Below are 26,715 nucleotides of genomic sequence, written 5' to 3'. Positions count from 1 at the left end.
TAAAGAAAGAAAAACATTAACTTCTGCTGAACCCACCTGTGATAACTGTATTGCAGATAATAATACTTCAGTGGGCTATGATTCTATAGCTTCTTCTGTTGGCTGTGTGTGAATACACTGGATGCTAAGGAGTTCTATGAAGTATCATTTGTGCACTTATCAGAACAAATTTTAATTAACATTATCTTGGTTAAAATAAGAACAAAGACCAGCCTCTAATATCTTTTGCCCTTTTTCCTGGTCAGTTATTATTCTAAGTAGTGATAGCTGAAAAGTGTGCTGATTTTCAGACATTTGTAGTCTATTATGTTTCTCACCCACAAAGAACTTCTGGTAACTTCACTGACTCACCCTAACTAGGAGCACTACCTGGGAGTGAAATTTGAGTGTTTAAAAAAGAGAAAATAGTTTCCAGGAACTGCAAACCCAAATAAAAGATATCTGAATCTTCATTATAGGCACAAATTCCAGCCTCTTTTGTGCTATTAGGAGACTAGTCTGCACAAAGGTAGAATGGAGTCTCAGTGAATTTTGCTGACATATAGGGAAGCATGCCTACTACTGGATTTCAAGGGGGTGCAGACAGTGTGGGTCTTGTGACCAGGGAGTTTGTGAACAGGAGCTGTTAACAAGGAGTTTGGAGAGGGAGCTCTCCAAATAGAGGAAGCTAATACAGGAACCTTAAGGGAAGTGGTCTGTCTCTAGTTTGTGTGTTTGTGTTTTTCTTGCTGTGTGCTGAGCTTGTGTTTGGCTGTTTGTTTGGTTTTTTCCCTTTCCCCATCTACCCTCCCCCCCCCCCCCCCCCTTTACAGAGTGTGTGCTATGGCTGGCAGGTGGAAGCTGTGAACTTCTAATCAGGGTTTGAATACCAGAAGCCTCTGCTCATTGCTTGAGCCTTAATCAGGGGGAGGAGCTATCAGGCAGTCCAGGGCTTTATAAAGGAGTGAGTCAGTGACCAGGAAGCTTGGGAACAGGAGCTGTTAACAGGGAGTTTTCCCTTCAGGGAGGCATTGAATAACAACTGAGGAATCTCTCAGAAGAAAGGCAGGTATGGATGGTGATAGCTCTGCTGTGGTTACCTACACATCATGTGCCATGTTTGTCTTCCTCCTAGAAGAAAGAAGGGATTTCAGCTGTATTAAATGCAAGTTAGTCACAATTTTGGAAGAAAAAATTAGAGGACTACAGGCCCAAGTATTGACCCTATGATCTATCGGGGTATGTCTACACTGCAAAGTTAATTCGAAAGAACAGCTATTATTTTGAATTAACTTTAATAGCATCTATATATGCAAACCGCTATTTCAAATTTAATTTGAAATAGCAGAGCACTTAATTTGAATTTGGTAAACCTCATTCTATGATGAGTAATGCCAAATTTGAAATAACTAATTTGAAATAAGTGCTGTATAGACACTTAATTTGAATTTGCTGGCCTCCAGTCCTTCCCAGTTTTCCCTGGCGGCCACACTGGGCCAAGCCAGGAAAACTTCTCTCCTCTCCCCCAGTCCCGGAGCCCTTAAAGGGGTAGACTCTGGCCAGACTTCATGAACCAGATCCAGGCCTGCCAGCAGTCTCTGCCCCTGATCCAGTGGCCCCATGATGAGCCAGGCAGCCAGTGCCAGCCAGCTGTCCCCCAGCACTTAGGAGCCAGCCACTGGTTGTAGATGCCACGCTTCCTTCTGGACTAGTGAAGAGATCATGGAACTTATTGCGGTTAAGCAGCAGGCCCCCAATGTCCATGATCTCCACGCTAGATGGAGGAACACGGACATCTATGGCCACAGGCACACCCAGGAGCAGGTGCGCCTGAAAATTAAAGAGCTGAAGCAGGGGTATGCAAGGGCCACTCGGAGCAGCTCCTCAGCAGGGGCAAACACCTGCCCCTACTTTGATGCTCTGAACTGCATCCTGGGGGGCGGTGCGGTCCATGCCACCCCGGGGACCACCAGAGGACCCTGACCAGGGCACAGAGGAGGAGCTGCCACTCCAGCAGAACCCCCAAGCAGTCCCAGGAGAGGAGTCAGCAGGGTCGTCCAGGGAGACCACACCATGTAAGTGCTGTCACTGTCCCCTTCCCAAGCAGGTGGCTCCAGCTGCTTGCCACACAGGGGCCATGGCCTGATAGCCACATGCGTGTGTGAAGAGACCTGACATGCTCTTGACACCGGGATGGGACACAGAAGGACACCCTCCCTTCACAAGCCCCCTCTAACATCTCCCCCCGCACCTCACCCACACTATACACAGCACAGGGGCATGAGTGCGGTCTCGGGGCAGCTCCCACTCCTGGGGATAGCCAGATATTCTGACCATGGCCTCTGTGCAAGTACAGCAGCTCTGATGGTGCAGGGCACGGTCATCCTCACCTCACAGAGGGGGGCTGGGCTTCACCCACTGTGTCCCCAGGGAGAACTGACCACTTTCTCCACAGCCGCACCAGCTACACATGCAGAGCACACCACCCCACCCGGGAAATGCTCCCAAACCCGAGGGCTCCACAGGAGACCGCAACACAGCAGGCATACTGAGAGCAGCACCTGGGAGCCCTGCAAGCCCTGACCTGCATCATGGAGCACTGGGCACAGGAAGAATGGGAGTTCCGGAGGGATCTGCTTGCCCAGGGTCATACCATCTGTACCCATCTGCAGATCCTGGTGCAGAGTGTACTGCCTCGTGCTGCTCCAGGGCATGCTGCCCCCTCCCCCAGGTACCGTTCCTCCTCCCACTTCTTCTCCCCCTCCTGCCTTTCCCTCCTCAACCTCCTCACCCTCCTCAATCTCCACACAACACAACTCAACCTCCACACCCATCCCCCTGGGGATGCCTAGGCCACCACACCCGCTGTGCTGGGAGACATGTGTCCCAACAAGACCCCCACCCCTGATGGCTGAGCTTCCCCTCCCCCTTCCTCCCCTTGATGTCCCCTTCCAGCTCCCTCCTCCCAATTTTCCTCCTACCCTCTCTCCTCCTGTCTCCCACCTCCTTTCCCCAGTCTCCCCAGAGGTTCACCCCCCCCCCCCCCGTTTTGTTCAAAAAACAGTTTCTATTTTTGAAAAAAAAAGTCTTTTATTTAACATCAGGAAGGGGGGCTAGAGAGGCATTAGTGGAAGGACAAGAGGGAGGAACGGGGCACAAGCCCCTGGTGGGGAGGACAGGGTGGCTCTGAGGGCTCTTTGGGGTGGACGCTCTCCCACAGGGCTTCCTGGATCTTGACAGCCCCCGGATGGCAGCCTGCAGAAAGTGCAGCCGGGCTGATGGCAATGACCCTATGAGATGCACCGGCATGCCCGGGGAAGCTCTGGCTCCATGTGGCTGAGTGTTGTGGTGTCCCAAGTGCAGGCCCTCTAGGAACTCCAAGACAAGACTGCTTTGCTGTTCTCCATCGAGATAGACAAGCAAGCGGGGAACCCTGAGAACTGTCTGTCCAGAGTGGGGGTAGGGTCCCTTTAAGCACAGAGCTCAGTTAGCCTCAGGCAACAGCCCCACATACTAAGTCCTAACCTGATGCCCTGTCGGCACTGGTTCCGTGCAGCCTTAACTTAGGTTCAGGGTCCACTCAGTGTGGATGCAATATTTCAAAATAGCAAAACGCTATTTCAAAATAGTTTTTCTGTTTAGATGCATTATTTTGATTTAGCTTAATTTGAATTAACTTAATTCGAAATAGTTAACTCTTAATTGGAAACAGTGCCAACAGGGCATCAGGTTAGGACTTAGGGTATGTCTACACTACCCCCCTAGTTCGAACTAGGGGGGTAATGTATGCATACCGAACTTGCTAATGAAGCCCGGGATTTGAATTTCCTGGGCTTCATTAGCATAAAGCCGGCGCCGCAATTTTTAAAAGCCGGCTAGTGCGAACCCCGTGTGTGGGGCTGCTGCCTGAGGCTAACTGAACTCCGTGCTTAAAAGGACCCTACCCCCATCCCGGACAGACAGTTCCCAGGGTTCCCTGCTTCCTTGTCTACCTCGATGAGGGACAGCAAAGCAGTCCTGTCTTGAAGTGCCCTGAATGCTCACACTTGGGACACCATAGCATTCGGCCACATGGAGCCAGAGCTGCCCCTGGGCATGTCGGTGTGTCTCATGGGGTCATTGCCATCAGCCCGGCTGCACTTGCTGCAGGCTGCCATCTGGGGGGGTCCATCGGGGGGCTGTCAGGATCCAGGAGGCCCTGAGGGAGAGCATCCACTCTGAGGAGCTCTCACAGCCTCCCCGGTCCTCCCCACCTGGGGCTCGTGCACCATTCCTCCCTCACATCCATCCACTAACCGCTCCCTAGCCCCCTTCCTGATGTCAAATAAGACACGTATATTCAAAAATAGAAATTGGGTTTCTTGAACAAAACTGGGGGGAATGAACCTCTACGGAGACTGGGAAAAGGAGGTGGAAGAGGGGAAGAGAGAGGGTGGGAGAGGGGAGAAGGAATCTGGAAGGGGGAAGCAAGTGGAAGAAGAGGGAGGGGAAGCTCAGGATTGGGGGTCTTGCTGAACCAACTTGACTTTTATGCAAACCTGCTCCTGGGTTCGCATGTGGCCTTTGGTGGCCAGGCTGGCAGCTATCCTGCCATAGACAGCTGTGTTCCTCTGTCTAGTGCAGAGATCATGGACATTGGGGACATCTCCCTCAAACCTGAATAAGGACCATGATCTCCACCCTGTACCAGGAAGGCGCCCACCTTCTCCAGCCTCTGGAAGGCTCAACTTATTCATAAATGATCTGGAGAAAGGGGTAAGCAGTGAGGTAGTAAAGTTTGCAGATGATACCAAACTGTTTAGGATAGTCAAGACAGAAGCAGACTGTGAGGGACTCCAAGAAGATCTCACCAAACTGAGTGATTGGGCAACAAAATGGCAAATGAAATTTAATGTGGATAAGTGTAAAGTAATGCACATTGGGAAAAATAACCCCAACTATATGTACAGTATGATGGGGGCTAATTTGGCTACGACAAATCAGGGAAGAGATCTTGGAGTTATCGTGGACAGTTCTCTGAAAACTTCCACACAGTGTGCAGCGGCGGTCAAAAAGGCAAATAGGATGCTAGGAATTATTAGGAAAGGGATAGAAAATAAGACCCAGAATATCTCACTGCCCCTGTATAAAACTAGGGTATGCCCACATCTTGAATACTGTGTACAGATATGGTCTCCTCACTCCCCCAAAAAATGTTATTTTGGCCTTGGAAAGGGTTGAGAAAAGGGCAACTAAAATTATTAGGGGTTTGGAATGGGTTCCATATGAGGAGAGGTTAAAGCGACTGGGACTTTTCAGTTTAGAAAAGAGGAGACTGAGGGGGGATATGATAGAGGTCTATAAAATCATGAGTGGTGTGGAGAGGGCCGATAAAGAAAAGTTATTTATTAGTTCCCTAAATAGAAGAACTAGAGGACACCAAATGAAATTAATGGGTAGCAGGTTTAAAACTAATAAAAGAAAGTTCTTCTTCACACAGCGTGTAGTCAACCTGTGGAACTCCTTGCCAGAGGAGGTTATGAAGGCTAGAACTATAATAGAGTTTAAAGAGAAGCTAGATAATTTCATGGAGGTTAGGTCCATAAAAGGCTATTAGCCAGGGGATAAAATGGTGTCCTTGTCCTCTGTTTGTCAGAGGCTGGAGAGGGATGACAGGAGACAAATGGCTTGATCATTGTCTTCGGTTCACCCTATCTGAGGCACCTTGTGCTGGCCACTGTCGGCAGACAGGATACTGGGCTAGATGGATCTTTGGTCTGACCCAGTACAGCCGTTCTTATGTTCTTTACTGGCTGTGAGGATATGGGAAAGTCAGTGGATGTGATATACCTTGACTTTAACAAAGTTTTTGATACAGTCTCCCACAATATTCTTGCCAGAATTTTAAGGGAGTATGGACTGGATAAATGGACTCTAAGGTGGATAGAAAGCTGGCTAGACTGTTGGGCCCAAAGGGTAGTGATCAACGGCTCAATGTCAGGTTGGTGGCTGGTTTCTAGCAGAGTGCCCCAAGAATCAGTTCTTGGACCAGTTTTTTTCAATATCTTTATTAATGAGCTGGATGAGGGGATGGATTGCACCCTCAGCAAGTTTGCAGATGACACTAAGCTAGGGGGAGAGCTAGAGACGCTGGAGGGCAGGGATAGGGTCCAGAGTGACCTGGACAGATTAGAGGATTGGACCACAAGAAATCTGATGAGGTTCAACAAGGGCAAATGCAGAGTCCTGCACTTGGGGTGGAAGAATCCCAAGCATTGTTACAGGCTGGGGACTGAATGGCTAAGTAGCAGTTCAGCAGAAAAGGACCAGGAGATTACAATGGACGAGAGGCTGGATATGAGTCAACAGTGTGTCCTTGTAGCCAAGAAGGCTAATGGCATACTAGGGTGCATTAGGAGAAGCATTGCCAGCAGATCCAGATAATTGATTTTTCCCCTTTATTTGGCTCTGGTGAGGCCACATCTGGAATATTGTGTCCAGGCCCTCACTGTAGATAGGATGTGGACACATTGGAGAGGGTCCAGTGGAGGGCAATCAAAATGATTAGGAGGCTGGAGCGCATGACCTATGAAGCGAGACTGAGGGATTTGGGTTTATTTAGTCTGCAGAAGAGAAGAGTGAGGAGGGATTTGATAGCAGCCTTCAACTTCCTGAAGGGAAGTTCCAAAGAGGATGGAGAAAGGCACTTCACAGTAGTGACAGATGGCAGAACAAGGAACAGTGGTCTCAGGTTACAGCGGGGGAGGTCTAGATTGGATGTTAGGAAAAACTATTTCACTAGGGCTATGTCTAGACTACATGTGTCCGTCGACGAAGCCATGTAAAATAGTTTATTCAGCATAGTCAGAGAAGCTGGGATTTAAACAATCCCTGTGTCATTAAAATAAAAATGGTCACGGCGTTGTGCTGATGATCAGCTGATCTGGCACAGCGTGGCAGTCTAGACACAGCGTGGTCGACAAGGGAAGCCTTTGTCAACTGCTCCAGTATGCCTCATGAAACGAGGTTTACCGGAGCGATCGACAAAGGCTTCCTTTGTCAACCGCACCGCGTCTAGACTGCCGTGCTGTGCTGGATCAACTGATCGTTGGCACAGTGTGGTGACCATTTTTATTTTAATGAAGCAGGGATTATTAAATTCCCCGTTTCTTTTACTATGTCGAATAAACTATTTTACATGTCTCCGTCGACGGAGCCAGGTAGTCTAGACGTTGCCTAGGAGGGTGGTGAAGCACTGGAATGGGTAACCTAGGGAGGTGGTGGAATCTCCAACCCTAGAGGTGTTTAAGTCTCAGCTTGACAAAGCCCTGGCTGGGTTAATTTAGTTGGGATTGGTCCTGCCTTGGGCAGGGGGCTGGACTTGATGACCTCCTGAGGTCTCTTCCAGCTCTGATTCTATGATCTATTATTCTATGGCTGGCTAGTACAAATAGGAAATAATTATTTTCCCACTAACTTAGTATAGGGCTTCAAACATAGGGTTTCCAGACGGTTTATCCAAAAATACTGAACACCCCCCTCAAAAAAAAAAAACACTGTTGAGGAAATGGGGAGACCAAAGTTCTTCAGCAACAAAAAAAAAAAAGACCCCGACAGTTATTTATCAAAAAATAAAACACCCCAGTTATTTATAAAAAAAAAAATACAAAAAAAAAGACAGCTTCCATGCAGAACGAGGTAAGTGGCCGGGAGGGTACCAGGGGCTGGGGCCAGTGGCTTGGGGGTTAGGCCCAGTTGATGAGTGTGTATAGGGTTGCCAGGTGTCTGCTATTTTCACCTCCTGAAAGGAAAAAAATCAGAAAATACCGGACACCTAAAATGTCCCGTATTTTCTGATTTTTTTCCCCTGACAGGTGGCGAAAATACTGGAATATTTGGGTCAATATCGGACACCTGGTAACCCTATGCAGTCACCCTGAAGTGCCTAGGATCTAGGTTTTATTACTGATCACCTTGGTATATCTCAGATCAACTTTGCACAAGTGTTTCCTGTGCCCATATTGCAGAATTGATAGCTAAGCAGGCAGCTGGCTCTCCCATGAGGCTCCTATTGTCTCCAAAAGGGAAGAGCAGCCCCATTTCCCAACTCCCATAGAGGATTTGTGCTGAGTACACTAACAAGTTGATATAGCTAATCTGAGTATGGGAGGAGCAAGCCAACCAAACATTCCCATGAGGGGGAAGAATTCTTTTCACCAGCAAATACTTGAAGATGAGAGAGCCAGTGAAAGGGCAAAAGATGAGTCATTAGAGTATCGATGGGAAGAAATACGCATGGCCTGGGATTATTGGGAAAAGGGAGTGCATAAGGAAAAAAGAGATGGTACATTGGCTTCCCCTGAAATTCCAAGTGAAAGGGAGGGGATACAAATTCCTGTTATTCCAAGCTATGTCTGTCTTTGTCAGAAAACTGCATCTAACTAAATATGAAAGATTCACAGAAATGTAGCTAATCTATGGAAATTTAGAAATATTTCTGTGGCCACTGGAGGGCTCCCATATTTCTCCATTAATGCAATAAGAACTGATTGAGAATCTCTGAACATGAAATATCAGTTTAACAGACTGTTTCTATTTTTATATTAGTATTTACATGAATGTACTTACTTAAACAATCATTTCCTATATTTTAGCTATAATTTATTTTATAAAATAAAGTCATATTTTTATAATACTGTCTCAGCTCTGGAATGGGATTTTTAATCTGTAAAGCTCAAAGAACTCTGGAAAGGAGGTCAATAACTCTATCCTCATTTTACAGATGTGGAAACAGAGGTAGAAGGACACATAGCAGGAAAGTGGCAGAGCCATTAATCGAATCCAGGTCGTCTCAGTCAAGAAAAACAGCTATATATGATACTTGTATAGCTTCCATTACCATAGCATCTGTATGCCTCATTTCCACTAAGTAGAGAAGTGTTATCATCCTCATCATCCCATTTTAGAGTTAGGGACCAGAGATTCAGAGAGAATAATTGGTAATTCATAAGCTTATGTTATACTATACATGTTCTGATTGTGTCTGTTATAACTTACCTTGTTTACCTGAGAAATATTAATGTCAAACATTTTGTTAAAATTATTATAATCTTGAATGATATCTAGTAGTCATTTGACAGCCATGTTGGCTACCTTTGTTCCTGGAGCTTTGACATCTTTTATATAAGTGGAAAAGGCAAGGAAAAGACTAGACAAGTGACCACTGTCTGTCCAGAAGCTAAGGCTTCAAAAGCACCACACAAAGACTAAAGGGTGCTATCCTCCCTGGTAGATGCCCACATTCATATCATCAGATAAGATTTTTGAGAGTTGATGCCACACATCCACCTGAGGTATCGTGATCCAAATTCTGAGATTCTGATCCTGGTCTCCAAGGTCTGAGTTCTTCCTATAGTATGTCATCTGGAAACACAGGAGGAGGACTGGATCCATCATCAAGAAAGCCAAGACATCAAGATCCAGTCCATAGACTCTTGGGATCTATAACATCTGAGTCTATTCCTATTAAATATAAGGGTTAAGGAGTTCCAGGCTTCATGCCCATGCAAGCTACTGAGTTCCTTTGTTCACATATTTATCTTGGGTTAAATAAAGTATCTTTTTAGTTTACCTTTATTGTTCCTTATCATAATTTACACTGAGATTAATAAAGTGATAAATCCTAATTCATTTGAGGGACAGACATGAGTCCATAAGGCCAGTTCAGGGACAGCCATAAGGCCTAGCAGGAGTCCATAACATCATCTTTTAATTTTCCCTCAGTTACAAATTGATGAGTGCAGCGGGACCCCTGATTTTGATCATAGCATTATTTTAGTTATACCTCTTTCTATAAGATTAAATGTTGCCAAAGTCCTTTGACCTTGCAGAAGGTAAGCTGTTTTCTTAATAGTAATATGAAGGCAATTCTGGCTCAGGTTGTAAGGACCATGGAAGCCATGAATTCTGGTATCTCTGGCCAATAAGACCCAAGGAGCTGCTGTTCTCTGCTCAGGTTATAAAAGCTTAGGGAAGCAATTTGTGACTCAATAGAATTTTTGGTCAATAGGACTCAATGAATACACAGTTTATTGTTCCAAGTTTTAAGCCCATAGAGAATAAATACAGAATCAGCTCACACTCCACCAATTGGTAGCTTTTGCTCCATCATAATGCTCCCAGGAGCTGAATTCTTCTCTGATTTTTACTAAGACCCAGAGAGCAACATATGCACCTTAGAGCTAGCTCTGACACCACTGTCCAGCAGCTAAGCAACTGCCTGACCTTCACAGTCTACAGAACATCTTGTACCAAATGACAGCCACATACACGCTGTCCTATTTTACTGTAATACTACAAGACCATCAGTAGCAGAAAATGAGCAGCAACAAGAAGTACAAATCTCACAGATGGAAAACAGCAGTGCAATACAATCTCATTGGTGTACAGAGTGAATTTTTTCGGGAGAGATAAGAATCTATGGGAGGAGGAGCTATTTGTTGCAGACAATGCTCTAAACACTGAACATTAATTGAGAAGGCTTTGTAGCATCCAAACTAAAACCCAGTAAAAAGCTGAGGAAATGGGCTCTGATTTAGCGGTTTGCAATAGTTGCGAAGGAGCTGGGCAAACGTATCAAGTCCCTGCATGGTGCCATTTTAGAGTTTAAATGACATCAGACCCCTGTGATTAATGGTACATACCAATGCATTGTCTGCTCAAGTCTGTAATCAGATGATGAAGACCAATCAATTGGAGAAACAAGTGAAAGATCTTAATTTCTGTCTAGCAGAGAAGGACAAAGATAACTTTATGCTGGCAACCGAACTGGGAGATTCTCAAGCACTAAGGGTACGTCTAGACTACAGGCTTTTGTCGACAGAAGTTTTGTCGACAGATACTGTCGACAAAGATTCTGTCGACAAAGAGCGTCTAGACTACATTCAGTTCTGTCGACAAAGCAAGTTGTTTTGTCGACAAAACCCTGTAGTCTAGACACAACCTTAGATGCAATAACACCTTCTGTTGACAGAACTCTGTCGACAAAAGGCGTTATGCCTCGTAAAATGAGGTTTACCAGCATCAACAAAACTGCTGAGTTCTGTCGACGTTATGTTGACAGAACTCAGTGGTAGTGTAGACGCAGGTATAGTTTTGTCGACAAAAATCCACTTTTGTTGACAAAACTCTGTAGTCTAGACACACCCTGAGAGATATGGTTAAAAAGGTCAAAAATGCTAAAGAGAGCTTTACCAACCATTCTTCCTGTAATCTTAAGATCAACGTATTAAAGGAAATTATCAGAAAAACCCAAGGGGTGGTAAGTACCATCCAGATGGATCCCTTAAGGAGATACAAGTCCCAAAGCACCAGTGATACAGATTTGAATAGAAAGGTGTCCATTGATAGCATGGATGTGTGGAATGAAGGAAGGAAACTGGCAATATCAGTATGGCCTTCTGCAACACTTAGATGTCCAAGAAATGGTACCACGTAGGGGAAAGGGAACTTACGTCCTTCATTAGTCCTAATAACAACTATAGTGGTGCAATATGGCATGAACAAACAACTGGAAACTGGGTATGAAACAAAACCATTCAAGCCAGAAAGGGTTCAGTCCATGGATAAAACTTGGGTGCTCTCAATAAAGAATCTGTTTTTGACTGGCTTATCAAGACCAGCAGTATTCCAGCTCTGAGCCATGTGGATACAGTCGCCTTAATATGTGAGGGCATAAATGGAGACAATTGTGAGGCATTGGCAGTAGATGTGCAAGTGGCAAATGCCAGGGACGTTGGGGAGCTATATGGTGTGGTGTTCAAGTTATACTATCCTCATGAGAATATCATTGGGAAGTTCTATTCTGAGAAACAAACCAGGAGCCTGAAAAATATCTGGTGCAAACAAAAAAAAAAAAAAAAAAAAGGTTGTTTCATATGATGTCTTTTCCATGGAATAGAGTTGCTGAAAGTGAAACCTCTGAGTTTAAAGAGTCCTTAATCGAAGGTTTATTACCTATCAAGATTTCCATGGGCCATGTGAATATACATGCTGTTAATTTGAAAGATCTATCAAGCATGATGTAGGAAGCTTTGAATTACAGAAAGAACTGGGGAAAGAAAAAGATAGAAACTCTTGCGGTTAAGGAAAACAAAGGCAACCATTGCACCCCTAATGAATTCTTAGACCTTAGTCCATCCTAAGCAATGGTAAATAACTAAAGCTATCAAAATCAGACTAAAGCTGATGAAGAGAAGTAGTTTAATAGAAAATATGAGAATGACTTAAGTGGGTTCTGGACCATCCTCTGAAGAGTATTGGTATTGGGGCACCAATAAGTACCTATAATACCAATAAGTATGGGGCCCTTTCCCTCTCCTTCATACTGTGCAAACTTTCTGAATAATCTCTTCAATCAAAGACTGTGGATCTGATCTTTCTTTCTGTATTTTAAAATCCCCCTTCAGAGAATGGACCAGAACCAGTCTCCCTCCTCCCTCTTGTGTAGCACCAATCTCAAATAATATGTGCCTGTAACTACAGTTATTCTTAAGGAAGAGTTTGGAACAAGTCATTACATCACTTTATTAGACACAGGTGCTACAACATCCCTCATCTTCACTAGGAGTCACTCCTAAAATCAAGAGACATCCAGTTCAGGGGATTAAAGTACTGGAGGGTTATAAGGGAAGGCTAATAAAGACTGGGTGTCTAATCCCTTCATTTCAGGCTGGACATTGAGTTTGTTAGACAGAGATGTTCAGGTAAATAAAGTGTCTATTACACTATTCGTCCAGGATTAGAAGCATGAATCGTGACATTATGAAGGAACCTTCTCCATTTAAATTAAATACATCATTCAAAAAGACTAACGCTGATTTGTGAGTGGGTTGATGGCAGCTGCCAGTTTCATCCAGGCAAGCCATGTGCAGGTTATGCTGCATTATAGGTATTGATGGACATTATTTTGCAACAAATGGTACCTCCAAAGTCTTCACAAGCTGCTGAAATTATTGCTATGCTGGCAATACTGGATGCAAGTAGCAATGAAGCACTAGTAACCATCTGTTTGGATTCTGACAGGCTAAAAATGGATTCTGTGATGGGTACCAGAGACATAAGGTCCCCAAACAACAAACTAATAGCCCATGCTAAATATTTTATCCACGTGTGGAAACTAGTAAAGAAAAGAAAACATCCCACTTTAATATCCAATCCACTATCAACATCATTAATGCAACTGAGTATCTATGATCAGGCATGGGTTTCAAGTGTGACAAAAGATCCTCAGGAGTGGGATTAATGGCCTCATTCCTACTGAGATATAGAAAGATATTGGAATAATCCCACCAGTGATTTTGAAATATTCCACGAAGTCTAGTGGAAATTAATTAATTCCATATATCTTCCCAATAATGACAACAAAGTGGCTTATGTTCTTACCCAGTTTAATGTACAAGAAGAAGAGATCCATCCCTTTCTGTCCCTGGTCTCAATTTGAATGGCTTGGAGCTGCTTCCCTTTGGACTGAGTAAAGAAGTCCATGAGACATCTGGATCCTATTGCAGTATCAACATGAAAGCATGGTTGGAAAAGAAGGGGCTGGGTTATATATGTGACTTAGACACAATGGAAACACCTCTACTGTGATTAAACCACTTGCAGACAAGTGTGATTATTACTATATGTAATAACTCAGTTCTAGTGTTAGTAGACTCTTCCTATATATGCTTAAGGACTCGATGTTCAGAGTTCTTAGTTAATTCTTTCCATAAACTCCCCCAAAACCTCTATATTAATATATGTCTCTGTTCTGCTTTTACAATTATGGGTTGCAATGTCAATTTCACACACCCTCAAGAAAGTAGAGAAACTATAGTCATCATTTATCACTCATCAAATCATATTAAAATAATATTAAGATAAATCCAGAGTGAATCTGCCAGCTCTCATTGATGGGAGCATTTGTTTGGTGGATTGGTAGATTTGAGTCGAGTGTGGAATATCTTACTCCATCTTGTAGTTTTAGTCAGTCAGTGGGTTATTATTATTTATCTAAATTCTATGACATTTTGGATAAAGAAAAAGTTCTGAAATAATAGCAAGCGATTTGTTGTTCCTTCTTTTAAATTAGCTTGAGTGCTTATGACAGTATTGGGACTTTAAGATCTCCAAGCAGAGAAAGTAAGGCAATCATCTAATTATCTTAAGTATCTGTACATGACCTCAAGAAGCCTGGGAAACAAGCAGGAAGAATTGGAATCCCTGGCATGGTCAAAGAACTATTATTTGATTGGAATAATGGAGACTTGGTAGGACAACTCACATGACTGGAGCACTGTCATGAAAGGTTATAAACTGTTCAGGAAGCACGGGGGGGGGGGGGAGAAAAGGTGGAGGATTTGCACTTTATATAAGAGAGCAGTATGATTGCTCAGAGCTCCAATATAAAATGGGAGAAAAGTCTGCTGAGAGTCTTCAGATTAAGTTTAGAGGTGAGAGCAAGAAGGGTGATGTCTGTTATAGACCACCAGATCAGGTAGATAAGGGAGATGAGGCTTTCTTCAGACAAATAACAGAATCTTCCAGAATATGATCTGAGGAAGTGGGTCTGGCCCACAAAAGCTCATCACCTATTAAAACATCTTGTTAGTCTTTAAAGTGCTACATCATTTTTCCTTTTGTTTTTGCAAGATCAGACTAACACGGCTACCTCTCTACTACTATTCAACTTGCAGATCACAGGCCTTGGTTGGTTCTCACAGGGGTCTTCAATCACCCTGACATCTGCTGGGAGACCAACACAGTGGTACACAGACAATTCAAAAAGGTTTTAGAGAATGTTGGGGACAACTTCCTGGTGAAACTGCTGAAGGAACCTATCAGGGCCATACTCAGCTTGACCTACTGCTCACAAACAAGGAGGAATTTGTAATGGAAATAGATGTGTGGGGCAACCTAGGCAACAGTGATCATAACATTGTTGAGTTCAGGAACCTGACCAAAGGAAAAAAGAAAAGTAGCAGAATATAGACCCCAGGCTTCAGAAAGCAGACTTTGACTCCCTCAGGAAACAGACGGGCAGGATCCCCTGGAATGCTAACAAGAAGGGAAAAGGAGACCAGGAGATCTGACTGTATTTTAAAGAAGCATAATTGAAAGCACAGGAATAGAGCTTCTCAATGTGCAATAAGAAAAACAGGTATGATAAGCGACATCTTGGCTTAACAGTGAAGTCTTTGGTGAACTTAAACACAAATAATGGTAGCTTACAAGAAGTGGAAATTTAGACAGATGACTGGGTAAGAATATAAATATATTGCCCGAGGATGCAGGGGTGTAATCAGGAAGGCTAAAGCCCAGTTGGAATTGCAGCTACCAAGGGACACAGAAGTTAAGAAAGATTTCTACAGGCATCTTACCAATAAGAAGGTGGTCAGGAGATGTACAGGACACTTATTGAATGGGGGAAGTAGCCTAGGGTATGTCTACGCTACCCCACTAGTTCGAACTAGCGGGGCTAATGTAGTCATCCGCAGTTGCAAATGAAGCCCGGGATTTGAATTTCCCGGGCTTCATTTGCATGAAGCCGGCCGGCGCCATTTTTAAATGCCGGCTAGTTTGAACCCCGTGCCACGCAGCTACACGCGGCACGGAGTAGCTAGTTCGGATCAGGCTTCGGATTAGCTGTACTCCTCGTTCCACGAAGCCTAATCCGAACTAGCTACTCCGTGCCGCATGTAGCCGCGTGGCACAGGGTTCGAACTAGCTGGCATTTAAAAATGGTGCCAGCCGGCTTCATGCAAATGAAGCCCGGGAAATTCAAATCCCGGGCTTCATTTGCAACTGCGGATGACTACATTACCCCCGCTAGTTCGAACTAGCAGGGTAGTGTAGACATACCCCTAGTGACAGATGATGTGGAAAAAGCTGAACTATTTAATGTTTTTATTTTCCTGTGTCATCACAGACAAAATCAGCTCCCAGATTGTTGCATTGGGCAGCATAGTATGGGGAGAAGGTGGGCAGCCCTCAGTGGAGAAAGAACAGGTTTAGAACTATTTAGAAAAGTTGGACGTATAAAAATCCATGGTGTCAAAACTAATGCATCTCTAGGTGCTGAGGGAGTTGGCTCATGTGATTGCAGAGCCATTGGCTATTAGCTTTGAAAACGCATGCCCATTGGGGAGGTCCTGTATGATTGCAAAATAGCAAATGTAGTTTCGATCTTTAAAATATGGAAGATGGAGAATCCAAGGAACTACCAAATGGTCAGCTTCACCTCAGTCACTGGAAAAATCATGGAGGTGATCCTCCAGGAATCCATTTTGAAATACTGGGAAGAGAGGAAAGTGATCAGGAATAATCAACATGGATTCACCAAGTGCAAGTCTTCCCTGACCAACCTGATTGTCTTCTATGATGAGGTAACTGTCTCTGTGGATATCAGGAAAGTAGAGTACATGATAGACCTTGACTTTAGTAAAACTTTAGATCCTCTCCCACAGGATTCTTGCCAGCAAATTAAAGAAGTATGGATTGGATAAACAGACTTTAAGATGGATAAAAAGTTGGCTGGACTGTTGGGCTCAATAGGTAATGATATCAATTAGAGTGTCCCAAGGGTCAGTTCTGGAGCTGGCTTTACTCAACATTTTTATTGATAACCTGGGTATGGGGATGGATCGCACCCTCCACAAATTCACAGATGTGACTATACTAGGAGGAGAGTTAGGCATGCTGGAGGGTATGGATAATGTCCAGAGTAACCTAGATAAATTGGAGGATTGGGCCAAAAGAAATCTGATGTGGTTCAACAAAGACAAATGCAGAGTCCTACATGTGGGATGGAAGAATTCCAAGCACTGTTACAGGCTGGGGACTGATTGACTAAGCAGTTCTACAGAAAAGGACCTAGGGCTTACAGTGGAAGAGAAGCTCCATGTGTTTCAGCAGTGTACCCTAGTAGCTAAGAAGGCTAATGGTTTATTGGAGTGCATTAATAGGAGCCTTGTCAGCAGGTCAAGGGAAGTGATTATTTCCCTTTATTTGGTTCTGGTGATGCCACAACTGGAGGATTGTGTCCAGTTCTGCCCTTCCCCCGCCCCCATTATGGAAAGAATGTGGACGCATTGGAAAGAATCCAGTGAAGGGCAACCAAAATGATTACGGGTCTGGAGCACATGGCTTAGGAGTAGAGATTGGGGGATTTTGACTTATTTAGTCTACACAAGAGAAGAGTGAGAGGAGATTTGATAATTACCTGAAGGGAGGTTCCAAAGAGGATGGAGAGAAGCTGTTCTCATTGGTGACATATGACAGAACTAGGAGCAATGGTCTCAAGTTGCAGTGGGGGAGGTCTAGTTTGCATATTAGGAAAAAACCTATTTCACTAGAAGCTTAGTAAAGCACTGGAATGGGCTACCTAAGGAAGTGGTGGAATCATCTTCCCTGGATGCTTTTAATTCCCAGTTTCACAAAGCCCTGTCTGGGATGATTTTTTGGGATTGGTCCTGCTTTTATCAGGGGGTTGGACTCGTTGGCCGCCTGAGGTCTCTTCCAGCCCTATGATTCTATAATTCAATGAAATGTTTAAGGAGAAGAAATATAGTCAGTGTTCTTCATATGCTTATGTTATACTATACATGTTCTGATTTATGTCTGTTATAACTTATATTATTTTCCTGAGAAATGGTAATGTCAACAAGTTTGTTAAAATTGCCATCTTGAATGGTACCTAGTAGTTATCTGACAACCATGTAGGCTTCCTTTCTTCTTGGAACTATGATACCCTTTTAACAGGTTTGGCTCTCTTTAGTGGAAAAGGTGGGAACTGGACTGGTGAGATTATCACTAATCTGCGCAGAGACTGAAGGATATAAAACTCTACCCACAGATTCTGAATGCTGTACTCCCTAGTGGAAGTCCATGTTCTCATTGTCAGATAAGAAAATCTTTGAGAGTCAACACCACACATACCCACTTGAGGCATCCTGAGCCTGATCTGGATTCTGAGATCCTGATTCTGGGTCTGAGTTCTTCCCCTGTTATCTGCCATCCTGAAACACAGTAATAAGTTTAGATCCACATCCCTGAAAGCTGAAATCTCAAAGTCTAGATTCTTGAGATCTGTAACATACAAATATAGTCCTTTTTAACATATGTAAAGATGCGTCTACACTGCACCCATAGCTCAAAATAAGCTATGCAATTTGAGCTAGGCAAATTGCATAGCTTATTTTGAGTGTATTTTGAAGTCATTTATTTCAAAATTTTTCGCTGTCTACACAGCACCAAATTTTGAAATAGAGCGCTATTCTAAAATGTCTCTGAATCTTCATGGAATGAGGTTTACAGGGATGTCGGAATAGTGACCCTGTTATTTAGAAAGCTATTTCCAAATAACAGGCTTGTTTAAAAGATGTGGACTAGGTATTTTGGGATAACAGAAGTATCCCAAAATAGCGCCACAGTGTAGATGTACCCTAAGAGAAAAGGGGGTTCTGAGTTTCATGCCCACACAAATCACTGAGCCCTGGTCTATAGTAGGGAGTTGTTTTGAGATAACTCCCCTTATTTCAAGATAACAATCAGAACATCCACACCACTAAGCCCGTTATTTCAAAATAATGGGCTGGTTATTTCGAAATAGTAACTCCTGCTTTCTCTGGGGAATAAGCTTATTCTGAAATAAGTTATTTCAGGAGTTATTTCAAAATAATTTCCTAGTGTAGACATGCTCTGAGTTATTTTGTTTGCATACTTATCTTTTGTTAAATAAAGTACCCTTTTAGTTTTCCATTATTGTCCCTTGTCATGTTAGGTGATAGATACTAATTCAGGGACAGATGTATCTGTGACTTCCTAACAGGAGTCCATAAGATCATTTTTTAATTTTATAAAGTGACTTGACCAAGTTCCCACATGAAGTCTCTGGCGAAGCAGGAACTCAAACCTAGCTTCCTTAAACTCTAGATTAGTGTTCTAAACATTATATTATCTTTTCTCTCTGTAGAATGCTACTCTAAATACATGGCACCTAGCACATAATTAGCAGTTATTAATAACTGCTATTATTATAACACAAAAGTCAGGTAGAAATATCTGAAAATATAACAAATTTAAATCTACATTAAGTTGAAATTGTACTAGCTGCATGTAAATGGTTGATTAGCAGGGCCATGGTAACTCAAATGGACAACATCTCTTTAATCCATCTAGTGTCCACAAATCTATCTACATATTTAAGTTTTATTACTCATTTATAAGTCTGCATTTAAATACATCTTTCAAATCCATTGTCACATGTGGTTCCAGACTTTCTGTAAAGATCAGAAACAACAAACTATAGAATTTGTCCAAGATATAACTTTTAAGTTTTCAGTGCAAATACTTGGTGCAACTGTATTTTTATGTTTGGAATACATCTTTTATGGAACTTACTTTCTTAGTTTATTAGTCTGTCTAGGCATTTTAAACAAATAAAAGAAATATCCATTTACTTCTAAGTTGGATTGCTCCTAAATGTTATTTTAAGTTCCTGAATACACATAGACAGCTTTAACATGTAAATAGACTGGTATCTGTTGTAACATTCGGTCTGCCAGTACCACTTTTTTAAGGAATCTTGCCCAAAAAAGCATATTGAAAATATGATCTACTACAACTTTTGTGGATTGTTCAGCCTTTCTGATTCAAAGAAGATTTAAAGATTTCAGCCCTAAACATATTTTGGAAATGAAATTAAATGTTTTCCTCTGACAATTTTTGATATATGGTCTTCATTTCGTTAGTGACCCAGTTTAGGTCAGAAGAGATTGCTGCTGAGAGGGGTACTAATGCAACAAAATAGTGCACTTATGGATTCAAAAGCTCAAATCTTGGTTTAGCTAAATACATGGAATTGAATTTGCTGGTGACTCTTCATTTTGAGAGGACATGAAAAAGCCCATCAGATAGCATGATTCTATTGCTTTATTCAAGAAATGAATGGAGCAGAAACATCAGGGCTGTGTCTAGACTGGCCAGTTTTTCCGGAAAATCAGCTGCTTTTCCGGAAAAAACTTGCCAGCTGTCTACACTGGCCGCTTGGATTTCCACAAAAGCACTGACTTCCTACTGTAAGAAATCAGTGCTTCTTGTGGAAATACTATTCTGCTCCCATTCAGGCAAAAGTCCTTTTGCGCAAAGCTTTTGCGCAAAAGGGCCAGTGTAGACAGCTCAGATTTGTTTTCTGCAAAAAAGCCCCAATCGTGAAAATGGCGATCGGGGCATTTATGCGGAAAAGCGCGTCTAGATTGGCACGGATGCTTTTCTGCAAAAAGTGCTTTTGCAGAAAAGCATCCGTGCCAATCTAGACGCTCTGTTCCGAAAATGCTTTTAACGGAAAACTTTTCTGTTAAAAGCATTTCCGGAAAATCATGTCAGTCTAGACACAGCCCAGGTTATTTCAGATGAAACATTGGAGTTATTACTTGATTGTGAACTTTCTTCCCCTGCTGCCTTCCTGCGGTGGGGGGAGGGGAAGAGTGGAAGTCCTGGACTGCGCCAGCTCCAACTGCTCAGGCAGCATGCGTCTTGGTCCTCTGCTCCCCACGGCAGTGTGCACTGCCTGAGCAGTTGAAGCTGATGCAGTTCCAAACTTCCACTCCCTCTCACACTCCTTCCCCCGTGCACAGGAAGGCAGCAGGGGAAGAGAGTCCCCAGCGTGCAACAGACTGGTGTTTTAGGTACCATGATGACAGTTTGGGGAGGGGTGAAGAGCAGCCCGCGCACTTCTGGGACTCCCCCCCTCAGCCCACAGGAAGCCCGCACTATCTCTGTCATCCCGGGAGGTAGCATTAGCGCGGGGTTCATCTTGGGGGTGGGGTTGCAGCAAGAGGGGGTAGCCCAAAAGCCTTGCGATCAACTGGTCTAGCCCCCAGGATTGACCAGTCGACAATTGATGGATTGGTGACCACGGATTTATAGGAAGGCTTCAGGATACCTCTGCTGTTGGAAAGTTGCACAAGAAAGACTGCCTGTCAGAGCTGCATGAGTAGCTTCTCTCCACCTACTGCAAGACAAAGAGCTGTGTTGATAAAATACCTTCCCCCTTATTTTAGAGAGCTTTCTCTATGGCATATGGGAAGAGAGGGCATGTCTGCATTGCAAAGCAAAACACTGATTCTCAGAGCATATGTCAGTTGGTGTGGGCTCATGGGGCTTGGGCGGCAGGGGCTAAAAACAGCAGCGAAGATGTTCAAGCTTAGGCTGGAGTTGTATTCTAAGACCCTGTCCCCAGCCCAGGTTTCAGAGCCTGGGCTCAAGGCTGAGCTAGTATCTCTGTGTTGCTCTTGTTAGCCTCTCAGCATCAGCCCTGCGAGCCTGCGTCAGTTGACTCAGCGCTGCCTGTCTTTTATTACAATACTAACCTGTCTTTGAGAGTGCAGTACAATTATTGTGTAATTGGACCTGAACCAGACATTTTATGTTTATATTGCAACCATATTGATATTCGTGTAGTTCTGCAGGATCTGTTGCTATTGCCAACAGAAAATCTTTGTCTATGCTTGATGCAATGGAGAGAGATTTTATAGTTGTGAGAAAGTGCAAACACAGCATAGTACCAAACTAGCCTTTGCCACAGTTATTAGGCACAGACTTACATATGGAATGAAGATATATAAAGACTTAAAACAAAATATTTATCCTTTGTACCTGATCAAGCAATTTATCATTGTGGACCTCAATTGTGACAAACCTGACTCTTTACAACTTAGCTTGGTGAGAAAGTGGTTGAAGCACCATGTTAAGGGACATGAATCTAAGCGATTAGTTCAATATTTATGTTACACCACTTACATAGATAGTGAGACTATACATGTATGTTACCAATATGATGACTGGCGCTTATGTCTAAATTTGTTTTTTTATAAAGCAGATGAAGCCTGGTACCTACTATCCCAACAACCAGCAGAAATAGGGAACTGGATGAAAACATTTGGCTTATTGTCAGATTGGATAGGGGGAAGTATCTTGAAGAATTGACTCAGTCTTATTCATCCTAGCACCAAAGTGTTCTGCTTGTGAGTGTAACTAGCATTGCCTCTGTCTCAGATAACAGGAATGAGAAACAGCTTTAACCTCTTTTGACTGACCAAGCTACTATTGTCTTTAATTTTGGATGAAGCTGTTGCCTTGATCAAACATACTTTTGTTACCCATAGGTCATAATTTTCCCCTAGCCACCTTTAGATAATACTTAGACTAATTTATGAGTCTTAATTCCATCAAGACCAATCCTCTGCTACCAACTACAATTTCCTAGTTACTAGCCTCTTCATATACTTGGACCATATAAGTTGTGGGGTGTTAACTTAATACGTAGTATGCATAAGTGCTCTCAATTACACCATAAAATGCATGTAGTTAATAGCATTTATTAAATAAGAGGTTCTTAATCTTCAGAATGCCACAACCCCCTTCAGTGCACTACAAGACTAAGCCTGACCCCACATGAGCTCCATTGCCCCAGGCAGAGGTTGGGGGTGGGGACAAAGTCAAACCCTGAAAGCATTAGTACCTAGAGGAAGGGCTGTAACCTGAGTCCCATCATCGAGGGCTTTGGCTTTGGCCTCAGCAAGTCTAATGCCAGACCTGGTTGCTCCACTGAAACAGTATTGTGACCCACTTTGGGATTCTGACCCACAGTTTGAGAACCACTGCATGGGTATGTTTACACTACCCCGCTAGTTCGAACTAGCGGGGGTAATGTAGTCATCCGCAGTTGCAAATGAAGCCAGGGATTTGAATTTCCCGGGCTTCATTTGCATGAAGCCGGCTGGCGCCATTTTTAAATGCCAGCTACTTCGAACTCCGTGCCGACACGCGGCACGGGGTTCGAACTAGCCGGCATTTAAAAATGGCGCCGGCCGGCTTCATGCAAATGAAGCCCGGGAAATTCAAATCCCGGGCTTCATTTGCAACTGCGGATGACTACATTACCCCCGGTAGTTCGAACTAGCGGGGTAGTGTAGACATACCCCAAGATATTAATCATCTATGACTGAAAAAATGTAATGAGCTGTACCTTGACATATTCATAATGAAAACATTTTGTTGTAGAGAAACCTTGTGATTCAAGAGGTTTTAGTCTAAATAACATAGATCAAAGTAATATAATTTTTTCATAGAGATAATTTTGCTTTCTGCCACAGTTTAGTTCTGATGACTCATTTCCTTGTTAAGTACTTCATAATTCCACTTTGCTTTCTATTTTCTAAACTTATTTCTTAGGAACTTGACATTCCTTGTGAACCGGCTGGTATCACATTTTTGCCCATTTCATTGATTCTTCAAAAGTGATTTAAGAGGACAGTCATTCTGCTCATCAGTTTCTCTTACATAGCTAGCAAAAACTCAACTCATCCAAAGCTGAACATTAGCAACCATTTATGTTTGAAATGTATTCATTCTTTACAGCAAACTTGGAGTATGCTTTGTTCTTTTCCTCATATAAGTTATTTAGCTGTAGAACATGTCTTGGAAAAATGTTTTGGTTCTAGGCACTGCTTACAGTGTACAATAATAGAAGTTGAATGACAGATAATTTGATACGTTGTATTTGACATGAGCCCCTACAGCAAAAAGAGTTTTATATTTGTATTGAACTAATTTTCACCTTGCTAGAACAAGACACAAGGAAACCAAGTTAAAAAAAAACTAGCTCAGAATTTCACCTTAAATTAAAACCAATCATTTTTTAAGGTCAGATAAAGTTTACTTCACTTTTTTTCCAGTTATTCTTCTTGTTTTCCAGGTTAATCTGGAAACAGCAGAGATTGGGAAGGTTTGGTTTAGCATGTCTAACCCTTCTTCACCTAAAAGTCAGACATCCAAGATACAGACAGAAGATTCCTGAGCAGGCTAATCATATGGTAAGCAGGTAGGGTCTACACTGTTTGATTTTTATAGACTTATAGACTCATAGAATATTAGGAGTGGAAGGGTCCTCGAGAGGTCATCGAGTCCAGTCCCCTGCCCTCATGGCAGGACCAAATACTGTCTAGACCACCCCTGATAGACATTTATCTAACCTACTCTTAAATATCTCCAGAGATGGAGATTCCACAACCTCCCTGGGCAATTTATTCCAGTGTCTGACTACCTTGACAGGTAGGAACTTTTTCCTAATGTCCAACCTAAACCTCCCTTGCTGCAGTTTAAGCCCATCGCTTCTTGTTCTTTCCTCAGAGGCCAACATGAACAAGTTTTCTCCCTCTTCCTCATGATACCCTTTTAGATACCTGAAAACTACTATCATGTCCCCTCTCAATATTCTCTTTTCTAAACTAAACAAACCCAGTTCTTTCAGCCTTCCTTTATAGGTCATGTTCTCTAGACTTTTAATCATTTTTGTTGCTCTTCTCTGGATCCTCTCCAATTTCTCCACATCTTTCTTGCAATGCGGTGCCCAGAACTGGATACAGTACTCCAACTGAGGCCTAACCAGTGCAGAGTAGAGTGGAAGAATGACTTCTTGTGTCTTGCTCACAACACACCTGTTAATGCATCCCAGAATCGTGTTTGCTTTTTTTGCAACAGCATCACACTGCTGACTCATATTTAGCTTGTGGTCCAGTATAACCCCTAGATCTCTTTCTGATGTACTCCTTCCGAGACAGTCACTTCCCATTCTGTATGTGTGAAACCGATTGTTCCTTCCTAAGTGGAGCACTTTGCATTTGTCTTTATTAAACTTCATCCTGTTTACCTCAGACCATTTCTCCAATTTGTCCAGATCATTTTGAATTATGACCCTATCCTCCAGAGCTTGGTATCATCTGCAAACTTAATAAGTGTACTTTTTATGCCAAAGCATACTTTTTTTGCAGAAGAGGAAATACAAATGAAGTGCTCATTTGCAAATGAAGTGCTCTCATTTGCATATTATCTTCCAATCCTTTTTGCAGAAGAGGTTTTTGTGGAAAAAAACTGCAGTGTAGACAGGGCCACTGTAAACCTCATTTTTTGAGGAACAAGGGATCTTGCGCAAAAGGGTTTTTTTTTTCCAAAAAACAGCCCCGTCTACACTGCGAGTTTTTTTGCAAAAAACTCTTCGCAAAAAGGATCAGAAGAGAATATGAAAATGAGAGTGCAAGATTTGCAAATGGGCACTTCATTTGCATTTCCTCTTCCACAAAAAACAAACAGTGTAGACGTAGCCTAAGTATTCACTTTTAGCTTGTCTGGATAGAAAGGAATATGATCTCCAGAGTCCCACATAGTATGTATTCAGCTCAAAGGCACAATAATTTTAATTGGATGCTTGTATGTAATTATTAATATGCGACTTGGGGGTGAAAGAGAATCCATGGGTGGGCAATAGGTTTGAAGAAATCATAATGTTAGGTTTGATATTTTTCCCTGTTCCTATACCTCAGCTTACCTCTTTGCTGGGGTAAAGACCAGAATTTCTCTATTTCAAAAAGTCCAGGAAAGACTACCATGAGAGAGAGTGTATAAAACTGTCACAATCAGTAAAATATTTTTTCTATCTATCTATCTATCTATCTATCTATCTATCTATCTATCTATCTGTAAAACACATATAACTCATTAAACAATTATTAATATTGTCAAGAACAAATTTAATGTACCATATATACTCATTTATAAGCCGTCCTTTTTTGAAAAATATCCTGCTGTGAAGCATGGGGGCCAACTTATAAATGGGTCAGTGTAAATTTTTTCCATGGGGAGGGGAGGGATCAGCAAACTTCAATTTCCAGCCCAGCAGGACAAACCGCTGGTTTACTGGGACTTTTTAGTCTGTCAGCTCCCAGTCACTGCTATTCAGTCTTCCAGGTCAAGGGGAGTGGTAGAAAGCAGTGGCCAGCACATCCCTTGTCCCCACACTGCTTCCTCAGCTCCCCCAGCCAATGGGAGATGAAGAAGTAACATGGGCCAAGGGACCTGCTGGCCACTGCTTTCTACCACTCCCCTTGACCTGGAAGACTGAATAGCAGTGACTGGGAGCTGATAGGCTCCAAGCCTGCAGATTCTCCATGTGGATAAAATGTCCCATTACGCCAATAGTTTGCCCTGCTTGCTTGGGAAGGGACCCTAGAAAGTATTGTGGACTCAGCTATATTCTAAATGTTGGAGTCAGAAGAAACACACAAAAGTTTTAGTAAATGTATTTTAACACAATCTAACAAAGAACCTGCTGTAACAACTGAACAAATATATATTCACATACCTTCAGAATCACAATCCATGTTTTAATGTCTCATATTATTCTAATACACTTATTTAAAGTCTTAAAACCCTTCAAACTCAGAATTTGTCTCCAATTCACCAGTTTATTAAACTCAGTTTCAACAATAGTTGCTCCTGCATTGTCACCAAAGACATCATCAATGTCATCCTCAGACTCACCAGCCTCCATTGTGTCATCATCAAATATGGCGGCGTCTTCTGATCCATCAACTGCATTGCTGATACAACATTTCCTAAATTATTTTAGTACCATTTCCAAGGGAATGGACTCTCCATGCATCCTTGATCCACTGTGCAACCATATTGATTTCGGGCTTCATAAGACTCCTGCCTTGTGTCAACTTTGTCAAGCCTGAGCACATCCAGTCAGATCACATTTTGCATATCCTGCCCTTAAACAGTTTGTTCAAGCTCACATAAAGTTGTTGTAGCTCCAGGTATTAAGCTGGATGTTAAGCTCCAGGTATTACGACCAAAGCAGTTTTCATTTTTTTT

General features: G+C 42.8%; 1 long non-coding RNA gene across 2 annotated transcripts; it reads right to left on the bottom strand.

Moving 5' to 3' along the window:
- Positions 1–824: 824 nt before the first annotated feature.
- On the bottom strand, positions 825–26,287 carry LOC149524658 (uncharacterized). 2 transcript variants are annotated; one of them, XR_016349047.1, is made up of 5 exons: positions 26,201–26,287; positions 17,938–18,017; positions 13,402–13,517; positions 9,307–9,381; positions 825–1,110 (listed from the first exon to the last, which is right to left on the bottom strand). It is a non-coding gene; the product is annotated as an uncharacterized LOC149524658 (long non-coding RNA). The 2 variants fall into 2 exon arrangements; XR_016349048.1 differs by lacking the exon at positions 9,307–9,381.
- Positions 26,288–26,715: the final 428 nt, after the last annotated feature.

This window comes from Pelodiscus sinensis, chromosome 3 (assembly GCF_052426305.1).
Source record: "Pelodiscus sinensis isolate ZL-2025 chromosome 3, ASM5242630v1, whole genome shotgun sequence".
Taxonomy (NCBI): Eukaryota; Metazoa; Chordata; order Testudines; family Trionychidae; genus Pelodiscus; species Pelodiscus sinensis.
This window is presented reverse-complemented; position numbering and strand designations above follow the sequence as displayed.